The 14102-nt window shown below is 35.4% G+C and overlaps 1 pseudogene; it reads left to right on the top strand.

The window, feature by feature from the left end:
- Nucleotides 1–2231: 2231 nt before the first annotated feature.
- LOC126076449 (stromal membrane-associated protein 1-like) lies at nt 2232–2886 on the top strand (annotated as a pseudogene).
- The last annotated feature ends 11216 nt before the right edge of the window (nt 2887–14102 follow it).

The following is a 14102-nucleotide window of genomic DNA, read 5'->3' as shown; positions in this document are numbered from 1 at the left end:
TTAAAGAATTGTGACACTCTTCCATTAAGTTCCTGTTGCTTTCAGTTGTCTGTATAGCCAGGCAAAGACCCCAAAATCAATATGTAAAGAACTTCCTTTTAAGCCTATAATCGATAGTTGCCAATGATGAATAAACATTAATTATTAACAATGGATGTGGTTTAGGTTGTTTTACTTATGTCTGCTTTTAAAGCATTTGTAATGGATTGCTACTGTCAAGTCCATCCATTAAACAGTGTTCACTCTGCCGAAAGCATAGAGAAAGGTCAGAACTGTTGACAAAAGAAGTTTACTAATTTCAGGTTCCCACTCTTTGATTCAAAAATCTGCTGTCTGTAATACAATAAAAAACCTGACTTAAAGATGGATTTCTGCTGTTCTATTTGTAAAAGAGAAATATATTAGGATCACTACATGTATTCAGATTTTATTGCACTTGCAACAAATTCACAGTAAGAGCAAAATTTGCCGAAGATGAAACATATAAATTTTCCATGGAACATTCCCATTTAAGAATCAGGGAGCTATACTGAAAGAAATTACAAGTAAAGTCGAGATAAAAGCTTGGCACGAGGCAGCACATAACAGCATGATGGCTTGAAAGGATTGTACACTAAATAATTCTGTTAGATGGGGATATCTAAAAACCCAGAGGAGATATATGTGGAACAAAAGATTTAGACTGAAATTTATCCAAGATGTTAGGGCCATGAATGGAAAAAAGAACTTTGAGCTGGACTTACATTTCGAAACTAGAAATCCAAGTGGGAGAACAAAAGGTAGGCAAACAATAGGAAATCACTCAACACCTTAAGCTCATTTCATCAACACCTTAAGTTCATTTCATCCCCATGAAAGAAAATGGCTCAACAGTTTAACAACCAAATAAGAAATACAATATCTGGCAAGCATATAGATATTATTATCTTCTCCACAAATGGATGATAAAAGAGGTGGACTTACACTGAGCAAAACATGTCATGCAGGGATTAGTTACTCAAAGCACATTATCATGCTCCAATACATAGAAATCTTGAGGTTCATAAATCTGGGGTCAAGTTAGTGAATCTAGACTAATGGACACCAGTAAAGATACAGTAGCTGTGTGATGGTTAAGACTGTGTCAACTTGACTGCGTCATGATTGTCAATGTTTTGGCAGGCATATAATGTCGTGGTCACTTCCCTGTTGAGATTCAGTATGTGATCACCCCCAAGAAGGGATCTGCTGTGAGTAGCCAATCAGTCGAAAGGGAATTTCCTTGGGTGTGTGGCATGCATTGAATATAAGCAGACATTCTGGCAAGGCTTGAGGGCTTTTTGCTCATTCTGCATCTTGCAGCTGGCTCCTGTTCCTCTGACCTCCAGTTCTTGGGACTTAAGCTAGCAGCTTACTAGCAATCTTGCCTGCTAATCTTGGGATCCATTGATCTTTGCAGCCTGCGAGCAAGAGACCTGCTCTCTGACCTGCTAATCTTGGGTTCACCAGACCCTGCGATTACTTGAATCAGGAGAAGCCTCTATTGTGGCCCACAGACTTGGGACATTCCAGCCTCTACAACCATATGGGCCATTTTCTTGATATAAAACTCTCTCTCTCTATATATATACACTGTACTGGTTTTGCTTCCCTAGAGAATCCAGCCTAAGACAAGCTGGAATCCAAAAGATCTTGAAAGTAGTCCTGATAGTTTGCCCCTATGCACACAGTCTTGGTAGCTTATGATAGGAAATAGAGAACTGCTATCAAGTGGTAGTAGAGTGTATGAAAGACAAGGGAAATGGCAAAGCAAGACTATTTCAAGAAGCCAGTCTTCTGGAGAATGCTTGAAGACCACAGGCAGATCAAACAGTGGAATTTTTCATGAAAGATAAATGTAAAAGAAGAAATACTACAGTAAAAACATTATAGTTATGACTAGTGTTTCCTCCTCTAATACTCCTCTTCAGCATTTGGTATCCTCTCATCTTCAAGCTACTGTTTAGAAAAATGAATTGGAATAAGAAAAGAAAAAAAAAATAGAGGAAAGGAGTCAGAAAAGCCTGAAAACCACTTAAGAACTGAGAACCTAAAGAAGAAAAAACAGCAGCTATTGGAACTTAAAAAACAGTAACATCCCTGAAAAACACTACACTTGATTTTTCAGGACTTGAAAGACCTATCAAGGCATCTATGACCAATGAGAACATGACTAGAAGACCTTGAGTGATGATTTGGGAATCACTGAGATAATGATTTATAATTCCTTACAGGAACTGTTATGCCCCAGGTCAAGGGATGCCCCCTGTACCAGAAGCTCCCAACTGTCTGCACTAGTGTCTGGGGATCTGTATCTATTCACTGACTAAACTACAACACCAGAAGAATAAGCAAAGAAGCAACTTTCCAAAGACTCTGTCTTATTTCTGTATGGTACAGGAACTATTCAGCAGCAGGATATTCCTGATGAGTTTATGAGACTCCCAAAATACAGCATTTACCTTACAAGCACCAACTAATTTCAAGGTTTTCCATCAGTGGGTGTGCCTGTGCCTGCAGCTTCTAGATTAAAGAAAACGGGATGGGACAGAGTGCAACCACAATGGTGGACATACTCTTGCCCAGCAAGTTTATGGAAAACGTACAAACTGGTGTGATGCCATACCCTCAAAATGCTGTTGGGCCCCAAGCACAAATGGTGTGACAGAGGGGTACACCCTAGAGTATGTTTGGCCTGCGGCAAGTTCAGCAGTCTCAGTGGAGCTTCTCACAGAAGAATTGGTAGATATCTGACATGGGTATCAAATATTCAAACTCTGCAGTGGGTTTGGCCAGCCCTCAAGCACAACAACAGGATGGTCAGGAAGCTCATGGGATTAGACTCTTAGCACACAACTGTGGAAATAAAAACTGTAACACAAGTTTGATACAATATTATCCCCTGACATTCCTTGCTAAAAAGTGTCTAGTTTCCCCCTTTTATTCATGTTGCTTTTGTTTTTAAATGCTGAAGAGTTCATTTCCGACTTATAGTGACCCTTCGAGACAGAATAGAACTGCTCTATAGGATTTTCTAGGCTGTACTCTTCATGGAAGCAGATCACCAGGTCTTTCTTCCATGGAGCTGCTGGGCAATTTGAACTGTCAATCTTTTGGTTAGCAGCTGAGTGCTTCAACCATTGCATCATCTGGGCTCCTGGTTTACTCAAGTATATATTCTTTTTTTTCCCCACACTCCTTCATAATAAGAATTGTCTGATTGACCATGTTGGCCTGTGCTGATTAAATTTGATGTTGGCAAAGCAGACTGAGAAATAATTTTATGTCAAAGGCAGCTTTGCTCATATTTCCCATGGTATAATAAACCATATTCTTTGACAAGCTGCCAAGTTAACATACATAATGTTTTGTTCTCAATAAAATTATAGTTCTAATGTTTGCATATAAGGAAAGTAATTATTATGTTAGTAATCCCTTTAATATTACAAACCTCATCCTCAAGTTAGCCTGGAATCTTGTAAAAAGGTACTGTGTGATCAAATATTTAGCCATAAAAATAGAATGTAAATGTATCACTGAGCACTGTTTTCTAGTCTGTCAAAATACTTCTATTTCATCCTTCACTTCACTGTGCTATTGTTACATGTGTTAATACAGGAAGTGATTAATGAAAGGAAGATAAACTTGGATATGACTACAAAATTTAGTTTAGAGTGTTTAAATTTTTCAAATTTTATCTGCCTCTCTTGTAATTTGAATCTCTTCTTATTGGTCTAGTACCAACTTGAAGACCTTTCTCTGTACTACATGCAAACAGGGTAATTACAACAAAGTCAATTTCAAATCTTGAAGGTATACGCAGGTTTATGACAGTAATTGCACTTACCTTTTATGGTAACTTGTTGTTGTTGTATGCCATCAAGTTGATTCCAACTCATAGAGATCCTACAGGACAGAGTAGAACTGCCCCATAGGGTTTTCTAAGGAGTGACTGGTAGATTTGAACTTCTGACCTTTTGGTTAGCAACCGGAGCTCTTAATCACTTCACCACCAGGGCTCCTTATGGTGCCTAGTATTGGCAAACGGTTATTTCCCTATATTAAGCAGATGAATCCATAAAAAAGAAGCACATTGTCACTAATTAATACTCCATCATATAATGGCTACCTTTTATATGTCAGCTTTTTACTAGTTTTCTTTTGTATAAAGTATTATCTTTAATTCCTAAGAACACTTTGTAGAGAAAACATTATGGTACCATTTTTTCCACATGGGAAATTGAAGTTCAAAGATGTTTAATAACATGCCCAAGACATCAAAACCAAAAAAAAAAAAAAAAAAGAAATGCACACATAGCTACTGTCGCACCTTATCTGATCTGTAGTCTAACATTGGTGTCTTATGATGAGACACCTAAGCCGAAGATTAGACTGAGAATGAAATGTTACTTAGGTCTTATACTTTGTCCAATCTGTAACAGTTGATTAGCATAAATATATTATCCTTATAGGCTTCTAGGCACTTGCTAGTTTTCTGGAATAAAGTGAGACCTCCACTTACAAATATTTACTGAAAAAAACATAACAGAAACATGTATTGAGGAATCTAAGATTTAAAAAAACGGGTAAGTAAAAATGCAACAGATCTTTTCTCACTCTTATCACAATTTTTAAGACTTCATATGTACAACTATTTAAAAATAATGGATTCCAATATGGTTCTTTTTCATATAATTACATACTTGTACTTGTTTTCTTTCTTATTTATCTGAATAAAAATGTTGAGTTGTCTGAAGGTATTTAAATAAAAATTTACCAGCAAAATTAAAAAGCTTCAATGTCACATTTCTTCTGTCCTAAATGGTCTATGTAATTAAACTTCTTGAATATAGACAGCTCAGTGCTTCCCTTGGATTTTATCAAACTTAGTCCAAATCAGATATCTTGAGAAGTTGGTGAGTTTAAAAACTGAAAAATCTCAGTTTATTGTATGTGGGATTTGCCCACTTAAGTACCTATGGAAGGAAGAATGAGGTCTAATCAAGATAAAACATCAGATAATTTATCTAGGAGAAACCCGGCTTTCAAATGGTTTTACTATAAACTTTGCTTATTTCATTAGCCTTTAACCTTTATGTATAACACAGTTTATCTCCAAACACTGCAAAAAAAACAAAACCTAATATCCTGATAAAATCACATCGAAGCTGTAGTTTGAAACGTCTCTGTTATATAGAATTTAGTTTGAAGGTTAAATCATTGCTCAATTTCTCCAAGATTAGAGATCTAAAAATGTTTGCTTTCTCAAAGTAGAGAATAAAGTGCTTTACTCTTTACCTTTGGGAATATTCAGCATTTAACAGGAGAGAACAAGTATTAAAAAGACTGAGAGTGTCTTATCTGAACCTTTTCTTTGCTGTTAGATGCTTTTTTGCCATAAACTGAAACGGTTCTACAAGGCTCAATACCCCATCAGTCTAACAAAACCAAACATGTTAAGACTCATCTAACCCATTTCTTAGAATTAAAAGACTTTTGAAACATGCTTTAAATTGATATAAACATCTTAATTGTTGTAAATTAAATAAATATGGAAACTAGTTATTGTCTTTGAGACACAAATGACAACAAAATTATGTTACTTTTAGAAAGGAAATTAAAACCATCTAGCTGTAAAATTGGAAACCTGGGTGGCTCAGTGGTAAAGAGCTATGGCTACCAACCAAAAGGTTGGCAGTTCGAATCCACCAGGCATTCCTTGGAAACTGTGTGGGGCAGTTCTACTCTGTCCTATAGGGTCACTATGAGTTGGAATTTACTCGACAGCAGCAGGTTTTTTTTTTTTTTTTTTTAATTGATCTATTTACCTACACAATATCCCCTATGTCATTGCCATTATTTAAATTTTAAAGAGGCGGTTAAAATGTAGCCTCTTATAGTCTTTTGGAATTAATTCAGTAATTTGAAATAACTTTGTAATGAAGAGATACAGGGGAACAAACCTGATACTTAGAGTGGAAGTTCACATTTGTTAGGGAAATGAAAAATATGTAAGTGAAAACTTTTGTAGGGTGTATATTTCTAATGACAGTTATTGAAATTAATTACTTAAAAATAGTACATTACAGAAAACAAACATGTTTTCTTACCTTTTCTACTCAGGCATGGCAGTTTCATTTTTTTTTTTTTTCTCTTTTGACTAGGAAAACTTCAAATACATTTAAATTGTCTCAGATTATTCTCTGGTTGTCTTACAAACTATTTTATTTTCCCTCCATCTCTTAGGATATTTATTTCTTTTTTCCCTATATTTACTTGGTACATAAAATGTGTTGGCATTACAGTAAGACCTTAATTCTTACTGCATAAACAGATGAATCAATAAAACTTTCTTCTTCCAAGGAATGTAAACATAGCCCAGAGAGGATATAAATAGTTAAAAGTAAAATTGGTGAATACATTTATGACAATAACAAGAATAACAAAATCTTCTTGAGGAAGTAGTCATTGAATTTCAATATATTTTGCATTACCAGAAGTTTGTGGGAAGTGAAAAATAGGGCCCCCTGCACGTGGTCTTTAGAAAGAGATGGTGAAACAAATTGATTTCATGTATAAAAAATAAACAGACTCTGGTGGTGCAGTGGTAAAGAGCTCAGCTGCTAACCAAAAGGTCGGCAATTCTAATCCACCAGCTGCTCCTTGGAAACCCTCTAGAACAGTTCTACTCTGTCCTGCAGGGTTGCTGTAAGTCGGAATTGATTCAGTGACAACAGGTTTGGTTTTGACATGAGAAATAAACAGTAATGGAAAAGTAGATAAAATAGAGAAATGGGGGAGGGAAGCATCATAAGTAAGGGTCAAACAATAATCTGGCAAAGGCATACACCCTAATTCTGGCTACAAAGTAATCCTCAGTATTGGAGGTCTGTGGTTGGAGGACTTTTAAATAAGGACATGTAATATTATGTTTAAGTTCTCTTGTGGGACACCATGACAGACACCCACCTGCAATACACACACAAATCTCACCTTACTTAACTTCTTCAATCATCCTATCCTCAATGAACTTGGATGTGTACACTATTTTTGAATTAGTGGTAATTTAGGTAATTAAAAAAGGGACTCTTCTGTATTTCTATTTGCAGAGGTAGTAACAAGGAAACAACATTAAATCATATATATATTTATAATATATGGAAACTGGTGAGGAAAAAGGAGAGGAGATTTGGGTAAGACATAACCATTAAACAATAAAAAAAAAGCAATAAGACTCCCAAAATCACCAAAATTTGGATAAGGCATAGGGCTTTATGATTAGATTTGTTGAGTTTCTTGTTGTTGCTGTTAGGTGCCATTAAGTTAATTTCAACTCATAGATAGGATATGTACTACAGAACAAAACTACAGAAACTACCACAGTCCTGCGCCATCCTCACATTCATTGTTATGCTTAATACCATTGTTGCAGCCTCTGTGTCAATCCATCTTGATGATGGTCTTCCTCTTTTTTGCTAACCTTGTACTTCACCAAGCATGATGCCCTTCTCCAGGGACCAATTCCGCCTGATAAAATGTCCAAAGAATGTAGTTGAGTTCCTAGAAAATACTTTTAAATTAATTTGTCCTCCCAAGTTCTGTAATATGCCCAAAATAAAGCTAATCATATTTTTTCTGCTTCTCTTACTGTATTTATGTTTTTTCCACAGTAGTAACTGGGGTCCAAAAAATCTTTAACAAGCTGACACTTTTGGTTCCAAAGCTATTAAGTGAGGGAGGCATAGTTTTATAAGCCAATTACCCATGATTAGGCAGCAATAGCTCTCAGTGGACAGTTTATCTTAGAAAGGTCTGTGAGCATGACGGCATTCTGATTCTTGCTCTGAGCAGAGCATCAAAGAGCTATAGAAAAATATCAAATGGTCTATGTGTAATTGGAATCTCAGAAACAAGCAAACAAAGAAAAAAAAAAAAACACTGCAGTCGAGTTGATTCCAACTCATTCCAGAAGGAGAAGAAAAAGAGAGCAGAGTGGGAAAACATTTTAAGGTACAGTGGTCAAGAATTTTTTTTTTTTAATTATTAAATCCACCAAGTGATTGATGAAACTTTAAAACAAAATGATAAATACTAAAAAACAAAATAAATCAAGCAAACAAGACACCTAGACATAATATATTGGTATTTCTGAAAATTCAACATAAAAGAAAACTTTGGAGGCTGCCAGGAAAAAAAGAATGTTGCCTTCAGTGCAACAAAGGAAAAAAAAAAATACAGCCGACTTCTAGTCAGAAGCCATGCATAAAAGAAAATATTGGAGTGATAGGTTGAATATACTTAAAGGGGGTGGGGGGGGAGCTGTGATCAAAAAATTATATACCCAGCCAAAATATTCTTTAAAAGACTGCTCATGTAAATAAAATTTGAGGGACCTAATTTTCACTATATGTATTTTATAAGAAATATTAATTAAGCAAACCAGATAATTCTGGTTTATGGTGTTGAGTTTTTCTACATCCTTGCTCATTTTATGTGTAGCTTCTCTATCAATTGTTGACAAAGGGGGTTTAAGTCTCCATTTTGTAATTGTGGATTTATCTATTTCTCCAGTTCTATCAGTTTTGCTTCATGGGTAGTGGAAACAGTTCATGTGCTCACCGCTAACCAAAAGGTTGGCAGTTTGAGTACACCCAGAGGTACCTTGTAAGAAAGGATTGGTGATCTGCTTCTGAAAAATCAGCCATTAAAATCCTATGGAGCACAGCTCTCAATGCCAACTAGTACTGGTTATTGTTTCTGCATGTACATATTATTATGATATATATATATCATCTGTGTTGAGTTAATCTTTTATTATTCTATGCGATTACATTCTACCATTCATGTAATGTGCCTCTCTCTCCCTGGTGAATTTTCTTGATCTGAATTCTACTTTATTTGATATTAATATAGCCACCCCTGCTTTCTTTTGATTAATATTTACATGGTCTATCTATTCCATGATTTTACTTGCAACTTCTCTATATTTTGATATTTGTAGTGAGTTTCTTATACACAAGATACAGCTGTGTCATTTTTTAAATCCACTGTCAATCTCTGCCTTGTAATTGGCATATCAAGACCTCGTGGTGTGGTGGTTCAGAGCTACAGCTGCTAACCAAAAGGTTGGCTGTTCAAATCCACCAGGCACTCCTTGGAAATTGTATGGAGCAGTTCTGCTTTGTCCTATAGAGTCAGCAGAAGTTGGAATTGACTAGACAACGATGGGTTTTTCTTTTTAAAGTCTGCCATTTTTTTATTAGTTTTGTTTTCATCTTGTTCTCTCTGTTTTGAAATTTTTTGACTTATTTGTTCTGCTTTTCTGCGGGCTACTTGAACATTTTTGAAATTCCATTTTATCTGTAGTTTTTTTTTTTCCTAAGGATATCCCTTTGTATAACATTTTGTATGATCATTTATCTGTTACATGATACATAATTTATCACTGTCAATTGGTGTCAGCATTTCACCAGCTCATGTGTAGAAACCTTCTCTTCAGTTTCCTGCACTCTCCTCTCCTTATAATTGTCTTAAATATTATCTCTGGGTATATTGAGAATCATTTCAGAGCATATTAGAATATTTGCTTCAATCATTTATACATAGTTTAGAATACTAAAGGGAATTCTATTGTTTTCATCCATAACTTTGCCCTTTCCTTTGTTCTTTCCTCCTTTGTGATATTCCAAGATTCTTTTCTTTATCTTTTTTTATTCTATTTTAAGAAATATTGTAGCCATTTTATTAGGTTAGATATGCTGACAACAATTTATCTTTATCTTAGTTTTTCTTTATCTGACACTGCCTTGATTTTTTTCTTCATTTCTGAATGATACCTCCCTGGGTATGGAATTCTAGGTTGACGTTTCTTTCAGCACTTGAAAACTGGTGTGTAACTTCCTTCTGATTTCTGTGGTTTCATATGAGGATCCTGGTGTCTTCAAATTGCTTTTCCATTATATGTAAAGTGCCATTCCTCACTATTTTCAAGATTTTTTTCTTCCTCTCCCATTTTCAGACATTTGACTATGAAGTATCGTCTTGTGATTTTCCTTGAGTTTATTTTGTTTCTGGGGTTTGCTAATCTATTTGAATTTGTAAGATTTTGCTTTTTACCAAATTTTGGACTCTTCCACCATTATTTCTTCAAATACATTTTCAGCTCCACCTCTTCCCCCTCTATTTCTGGGACTCTGATGACAAATATCTCAGGTCATTTGTTATAGTCCCACCTGTTCCTTTTTATATTTTAGTCTATTTTTTACTTCCTGCTGTTTAGATCAGATAGTTTCTATTTTAGTTTTCTCAGCTTCACTGATTCTTTCCACTGTATCCCTTCTGTTAATGACCCCATCCATTGACTTATTTTTTATTTAGGTTATTAATTTTTTTAGCTCTAAAATTTATGGGTGCAGACCACCAGGTCTTTTCTCCTGTAGAGCCACTTATGGGTTAGAATCATTGACCTTTTGATTAGCAGTTGAGTGCTTTAACCATTGCATCACTAGGGTTCCTAGCTCTTCATTAGGTACAAAACAACATGGATGAATCACAGAGAATTATGCCAAGTGAAAAAATCAGACAAAAAAAGTATTTACAGTATCGTTCCATTTATATAAAATTATGGAAAAAATAAACAAATCTATAATGACCGAAAGCAGATAAGTGATTGCTAGGTGGTTGGGGTACGCAAAAATTAGGGATTACAGAGGGGTATGTAAGCTAAAATTGAGAAGCTGGCAGTGAATGGTATCATCCAGAGTCAGAAGATTATAATATCTAGAGCAGTAGAACTATTTCAAAAATTGGTAAAAATGGACTAGTTAAAGAAATTAATATATTTTTTTTTAGTTTAGAAATTGCATTAGCTATGGTGTCTGACAACTACACAAAATTAGATAATAATCAAATGTTCTACTGTAGACACCTGTTCAGGTATACATGTATTGAGGTATTCTTTCATATACACATACTGTTTATTTGTTTCTGAATAAAACAAAGGCTCACATGTCTTGGATAAAATCTTTTAAGAGACAGCTGGTTTGTACAGCAAGAGGAATTTCCATAGCACAACCCCTGAAATTGTAGACATGTGACTTATAACTAATCAGTGTGGTAGATCCATATTTAAACCAGCTCACTAGTGACCCAGAACGCTATTAGAGCTAACACTGTATAACAGTGTCTTAACTTTCTTAAATCTCTTTGGAAGTAAGGTGTTGTCCAGTGTCCATTAATTTTAATTATTCCTGACTAAATAGCTCTATTGAAAAGTACATTAAAATTATCAACCAAAATTAGTCTCTGGGAATTCCTGTAGATTTTACTTTCATACTTTTCATCATCCTGTATCATATTGGCTAATTGAAACTTACTCTATTTGTTTCACTTTAGAGATAGAATTTTTTTCCTTTGTTCAGTTTTGTTTTCTTCTCTGTATTCATGCATGAACAAAAATCAAAATGACATTTGTCTGCAGACAGTATGAAAGACTGTTGGATGCTTTGTGGCAGACATTTTGTCAAAGTGAAAGGCTTTTCTAGCAACACAGTTCCCTGTCATCTTTGGATGTGACACTCTGTGTCTAGTACTTAGATTCCAGCAAGTGCTGCACTATCAGATGTGCTTTGCTTCTCCGTTAGACATCAAGTTTTAAGTTTCAGTAGCTTTCCTCAACAAAATAGCAGGGCTGCCTTATAATTCCCCACATTTAATAAATGTATAAAACATAGAAGAAATTAAGATTTATAGTGCACAGTTTCTGATTCCTAAATTTAGTTATCCTAGATGTGAATCCCAGGAGCTAAAATCAGGCAGAGATGCGTTGTGAGAGTAGAGATTGATTATATGATTATATTTCTAAATTTCATTACTACTCTTTGTAAGGATTAATCAGGAATCTGGGAAGAAAAAAACAAAAATTCTGAAAAACATATTTGTATTATCTGAGTATATAAATATGTATATTCCCTTGCTTCCTTCACACACACACAAAAAAAACTTCAGTTAAATTAAGTAAACTCGGTGAGTTTTCCATATTTCTGTCAGCATACACTGAGAAAAAATTTCTCTACAATCTAGTCAATAAGTATGTGTTAAACACATGCTATGTGCAGTGCACTATTTACTCATTTAATGCTTCGCTTCCGCATATTAGTAACTTTAATTTAAAATGTTGCAACTTGGCTCACTACCGAACATTTGTTTCCATTGCTTTCTTTAAGTAAAATACTCAGGTTTACTCACCACCTTCCCCCTTCGTGTATCCTTTACTGTAGTTTCTAAAACTTCTGTGCTTGAAAGTCCATGAATAAGCCATGTTATTTTATTCATTCATGGTTTCCATATGCTTTACCTCACAGCTAGCTAGAAATGTGTTCAGATCTCATCCTGTGCACTTCTTCACCCACCTACCATCTCTCCCTATAGACCTCCTGTAGGTCTGTGTTGAGAAAAATGTTGTGTCCCATCTACACACAGTGCAATAGAGTTTTGTAACTTATTTAATGCTGGAAGGAAGAAAAGCAGCACTTGAGGGTACATTCACAGAGCCTGTGTGACTAAGGGTAAGATAGAGTTTCCAGAGCTTTGAAGTTATATGATTTTGGTTTATAATCCTGCACCTATGATTTACTCATGTGTGACTCGAGCTAAGCTAGTTGTATTACTTGTACCTTGGTTTCCTTACCTACTGAATACAGTTAATAATGCAAAAAAGGTTGAGTCTAGAGATAAGGAGAGAACTCCTGCATGGAAAACACATAGCGTAGTGCTTAATATGTGGTAAACTCAAATTTATATACGTGTGTGTGTGTGTGTGTGTATATATCTATTCATATTTATGCCTATTCCAAAGAAAAGTGACCCAAAGGAATGCCGAACTTTTTGGACAATATCATTAATATCACATGCAAATTAAATTTTGCTAAGATTATTCAAAAGCTTTTGCAGCAGTACGTGGACACAGAACTGCCAGAAATACAAGGCAGGTTCAGAAAAAGACACAGAACAAGGAACATCATTGCTGATGTCAGATGGATCCTGGCTGAAAGCAGAGAATAACAGGAGAATATTTACCTGTGTTTTATTGACTATGCAAAGGAATTCAACTGTGTGGATCATAACAAATTATGGATAACATTGCAAAGAATGGGAATTCCAGAACACTTACTTGTGCTCGTGAGGAACTTGTGCATAGATCAAGAGGCAGTGGTTCAAACAGAACAAGGGGTTTAAAGTGGTTTAAAGTCAGGAAAGGTGTGCTTCAGAGTTGTAACCTTTCACCATACTTATTCAATCTGAGCAAATAATCTGAAAAGACAAACTATGTGAAGAAGAATGGGGCATCAGGATTGGAGGAAGACTCATTAATAACATGCGTTATGCAGATGATGCTGCCTTGCTTGTTGAAAGTGAAGAGCACTTGAAAAACTTACTCATGAAGATCACAGACCACAGCCTTCAATATGGATTATACCTCAACATAAAAAAAATAAAGAAAGAAAGAAAACAAAAATCCTCACAACTGGGCCAATAAACAACAGCATGATAAATGGAGAAAAGATTGAAATTGTCAAGGGTTTCATTTTACTTGGATCCACAATCAACACCCTTGGAAGCAACAGTCAAGAAATCAAATAACACATTGCATTGGATAATTCTGCTGCAAAAGACCTCTTTAAAGTGTTAAAAAAAAAAAAAAAAGTCACCTTGAAGGTTAACGTGAGCCTGGCCCAAGCCTTGGTGTTTTCAGTAGCCTCATATGCATATGAAAACTGGGCAATGAATAAGGAAGACCAAAGAAGAATTAATGCCTTTGAATTATGGTGTTGGCAAAGAATATTGAATACACCACGGACTGCTAGAATCACGAACAAGTCTGTGCTGGAAGAAGTACAGCCAGAATGCTCCTTAAAAGCAAGGATTGTGAGACTTCATCTCACATATTTTGGACATGTTGTCAGGAGGGATCAGTCCCTGGAGAAGGACATCATGCTTGGTAAAGTAGGGGGTCAGTGAAAAAGAAGACCCTCAATGAGATGGATTGATACAGTTGCTGCAACAATGGGCTCAAGCATAGCAAT

This window comes from Elephas maximus, chromosome 4 (genome assembly GCF_024166365.1).
Source record: "Elephas maximus indicus isolate mEleMax1 chromosome 4, mEleMax1 primary haplotype, whole genome shotgun sequence".
NCBI classification, from domain to species: Eukaryota; Metazoa; Chordata; class Mammalia; order Proboscidea; family Elephantidae; genus Elephas; species Elephas maximus.
Note: the sequence above shows the minus strand (reverse complement) of the source record. Positions and strands in the feature narration are given on the sequence as shown.